This window comes from Lepisosteus platostomus, chromosome 8 (genome assembly GCF_059453375.1).
Source record: "Lepisosteus platostomus isolate fLepPlt1 chromosome 8, fLepPlt1.hap1, whole genome shotgun sequence".
Classification (NCBI taxonomy): domain Eukaryota; kingdom Metazoa; phylum Chordata; class Actinopteri; order Semionotiformes; family Lepisosteidae; genus Lepisosteus; species Lepisosteus platostomus.
This window is the reverse complement of record NC_142618.1, coordinates 11,844,743-11,849,769: the sequence shown is the minus strand read 5'-3', so window position 1 is coordinate 11,849,769 and position 5,027 is coordinate 11,844,743.

The window sequence follows — 5,027 nt, the reverse complement described above, 5'->3', positions numbered from 1 at the left end:
TTTTTAAATGTAGAGATAACATGACTTCTTTTTAATTTTGAAAGTGCTGAACCTGGTTCCCCACTGCCATCTCTGATTCTGATTGGAGACTCTTCAGAGCATAGGTCTCCAAGCCTGTTCCTGGAGAGCTCCAAAATTTTCTTTTTCTTATACAGTAGGTCATCTGCTTCTAAACATAGCCAGCATCTATACATTACAAATTAATTAAGTGAGTAATCTGTTAAATTAAATGAACTCTGGCCCTTGAAGCCTGAAGGGTACTCAATTTTGTTCCCCAAGATAGTATGTAAATTACATGAAGAAATCACCAGGTTTATTGATCACAATGAACTTGTTCCACTGGTGTTTTAATGGTGTCCTAAAAACCCTTCCCCCAAAACAAAAATACACTTTTATGTGAAATATGCTATTTCTTATTTGTTTTTCTGTAAAAAACAAAAATATCCTGTAAAATATCCTATTCCCATCAAATGAAAAATAATTAAATTATATATACTGTATATTCCTCTTACTTAAATTATACTTATTGACGCTTGTTTCAAATTTCATATTATTAAATCAAGTTAATCGTTCTTAACGAGAACTGTAAAAAATTTGATATTTACAGATAATTAATTTATATCAGAGCATGGGAGGACTATGACAAGTCACTCATGACTAATTGTACAGTGGACTCATTCCACTTAAATGCTCTGTTAAAAAGCCATTAGTGAAAGCTTGCAATGCTTTGATATTAATATGATGTGACAATTTCAAGCATAATTATTTTAAAATAAAAATTAATTAAAACATTTTCCACTCTTAATACTACACACTACTCATAGTGTAAATACAGTTTACACTTAGAATGCTTAAAGGTTTTTTTTCGAATTCCATGAATTAAATTATAAAACAGCTTATTTTGGGTATATTAATTATTGTCATGCTAGCTAAAATGCAGGTATTGTGCAATCACTTCTTAATTTATGGACCACAAAATGAAAAATGGAATAAAAGTATGAAAGGATGACTTATAAGGATTGAAAACCTCTGATTTTTTATTGTTTCTCTTACAGTTTTAAGCGACATCTCAAAAATTAAAATACATTAAAAAGGGGGATTTGCAATATGTACAATATATAACTCATTCTGTGTATTGGATGTGTTTACCACATATGTTTATATAGGGGCATTACATATGCAGATAGCCTTCTGAGAATAAATCTTGTAACACTAGAAAGGCAAAACCTTATAATGTGCATATGAAGATCAACTATAGAACACTATATCAGATCTATATCAGTAACTTCAAATATTGGAATCGATGCCATTTGTTTAATTAATAGAATAGTAGAATTAATATTGCCAGCAGCCATATCACCCTGCAGCTCACAACTGGCAACCCACTGCAGCTAAGCAGGTGTGAGCCTGGTCAGAACCTGGATGGGTTACCTCCTGGGAAAAACTAAGGTTGCTGCTGGAAAAGGTGTTAGTGGGGCCAGCAGGGGGCGCTCACCCTGTGGTCTGTGTGGGTCCTAATGCCCCAGTATACTATACACTACACTGTTGCAATGCTCCATGGAAAGTGAAGGTCATGACAAGGCACAGAAAGGTGTTATGGCCATCTCCAGTCATGACGACTACTCGCACCGGTGGACCTAGGCTTCTGAGGACGAGAGAGTGGGATTGCCCCAGTGCAATGGCGTTCCCACATCAAAAAGCTCTCCTGCAGAGGTTTCTCTGTGCAGCTCATCTGTTAGTCGGATACGATGGACAACCATCAAAATAATTATTCTTGCCATTTCTTTGCTTTGTCATACTCTGGAGCTTCATTTGTGAATGATAAAATGGGAAGCAAAAATGTCTGTATTCATACTGTAGGTAATTCTCTCCGCTCCATCTCTTATATACTGTAGAAATACTCACAAGAAATTGAAAAACATGTTTTTAGAAAACCAGACATCTTCAAACCTGAACGTGTACCTACAGTAGTTGCTTTTTTCATGTTTGCCATTATTCGTTCTGGAAGTTTAGGAGAATCTGACCTTTTCAGTTTCTTTTAGGGATAATATGGCCAAAGAGAGAGAATATTTCTAATCCCTGATTTACATTACCAATTTACTCAGTCATAAAAAGAGTGGAGGACAATAGAAGACCAGGTCCTTTAGTCACAGCTCCCAATTCCATGTTTCACCAGAAGAAACACCAAATTAGACCTCACAGATGTTTGCAAGAGTTTGTGTTCTTCTGAAAAAACATATAGATTCTTGATACAGTATTATTTCTGTCTCTTTGGACTCGTTTATTTTGATACAGTATAAAACACAACAAATTAGAACTGTTTTAGAACAAAACCATACTTGATGTTCAGTCCAGTGATTTATGGTGCCTGTAAGCATTTGGACACCATGCTTAAATAAGTTAAAAATGTTTGGCAGCATATCCGTTTGCGATATCGAAGTCATTTAGTCAGTGACCCACTGAAATCACAAGAATCATTTTAAATAAATCTCAGAATTCATTCTGGTGTAGCCATCATTTTTATTAATGATTGAACCAGCTCCAGAGGTGGCTATGCAGGTCAAGACCATGGGACTCACTTCTACATTCTTTGGATTTTGTTGGAAGTACGAAGATGTTTTAGTAGAGTTTTGGAAGACAGTTTTATCTACAGATGACGCTAAAGATAAAGTTTTTCCAAATTGATCTGAAGGCTGAAGTGTTATAGACAGAAAGGAACTGCAGAGACTACAGACTCCGATACAATTACAAATTAGCTCGGTTAAATAACACTTAAAATCTCATAATTGATTTTTAACTTATAATGTTAACAACACTCATACATCAAATCACATGAAGCATGCTAATTGATTTTTGCTAATTAATTTATCAATTTCTAGACATATTACAGACCATTTAGTTTGAATGAGCCGAGGTTGTTAAGTAAACTATTTTTAAAATATCTGTCAAATTATTAAAACTTCTTAAAAATAAAACTGAATGTGAGCTGAAATAAAAAATCTTAAAGTGAGCACACTTTAGGAAAGTATTTAGACATACTAATACATTGGGAAAAGGTCTGTCAATTCATTATTTTCATATTCCAACCCAATCATACTTGTCATGTAACAACATCTTTTTATGTCATAATTCATTCTGAATGACAAGAAAGCTTCTCTTGTAACAGTGAATATCTATGGGGTAGTGGGTTAAATCACAGCAATGTGTATGGATTTACAGGTAGAAAACTCATGAAAATGTCCCAAAAATGCCCTCCCTATTTTCACTGTGACTTTCACGTGAAATTCAAACTATTTATCATGAAGCTAATATCCACTTATTTATCCAAACACAAATTACATGTAGAAACATTAATAACCTTAAAGCCACAATAAGAGTCACATGGGATTCTGCATGCAGTCCCAATTTCTCAGACTGGTTATTAAATCTCAGTAACAAAATAAATTAATTGATGGTACTACAACTTTTTACAAATTCAGAATTAAGCACAAACTTGTGATCCTTGTGAAAGTACTGTTTAATCACCATGGTGTCATAAACCCCTGGTCTTGCCACGGGGAGAACAAGAGTTTGTGCGAATTGTGATGCGAAAGAGCCTTTCCTGCTCGCTAGTTAATGTAATGTGATGTATGAGAAAATAAGAATAAGTACAGGTTGTGCAGCAGACATTTCACCATAGAAATGTTACAACATGATCTGCATGCAGAGTTAACAAGTAAGTTGTGAGTGTCTGAAAAACTGTCTTGAAGTCAATATTGAAGTCAGCAATATTTCTATTGGATTAAACGAGATGTCTTCACAAGCCTGCTTGTTTACAATGTGTTAGGGCTGCTTCCTGTCACTAGACGTGCCTTGTTCTAAATGGCAGAATATGGAGCTGCGCATACCTGGAAATTTGGTCTATTTTGTGATGTAAATTGGAGGTTTTACAGGTTACCATACACATTTTACTTTCATTTTGGTTTGAAATGCAGTCTTCATTGCCAATTCTTTCTAACCGCGAAATATAAAAATAACGCTGCAGTCCTCTGTTACTATCATGGACCAAACACGGCAGGTAGGATGATCTTTTGTTTACTGTTGAGTTTCTTTTCAGAATTGTAGCCTATTTGTTAATCTCTATCTTTGCGAAGACTATGCATTAGTTAATGCTGTTGCTGAGTAATTTAGTAAACTGTGTATCACAGAAAATGTACAGTATGTGTTTTGGAAATCTTGATTTTAATTTCTGGCTAAAAATGTGACATTACTATTTACACTAAGCCACTATGTTGTGAGTGGAAGGGAGAAGTACTTACAATAGACAATTTATTAATGTCAATACAGACCTGCAGATACTTAATGGCAGCAATTTCCAACAGTTAATTAAAATAATTGTGAATTCTGAATTGTTTGCAATACACAGACTTTGATACTGAATTTATTAAGATGAATATATATATATAAAAACTTATAAACATTAATATTGCAAATGCATAACCCCATTTAGACCATCCTGCATGGTCTGAAATTCAAGATTGTGTCACTATCTTTTGATTTTTCAGTTTTTTAAGAAATATTGAAAATTTAGCAATACTATACAAAAATATTATACCAGCTACAAAGTAAGTTGATTTGGATATAAGTATAAGCTAATTGAATTGTTAATTATAAAAACAGGTTATTAATAAAAAATGAATTCATACAGTTGACATAATCTTTATGGTTTAACTATGCTATTCAAAATCGAAAATAACGGGTCTATACATCAGTTTGACAAATGTTTGATTGCTAATGCTTTTTAAACATGAATTAGTGCACATGGCATGAATAATTTGTAGATTGTGTTGTTTTAAGCTTGGTGAATTAGAATTTAGTTGGTTATCCAACCTAGAAATAAGAAAATGGAGTGTATTCCTTAACTGAAAAGACAAAGGACTGGTGTAAATTGAAAACATTCTTGACCAGAAAATTGTCATAACTGATACCACAAAATCCCAAGTGTAATTATTAATTATACATTTAAATAACACAAAACAAAAATTCAC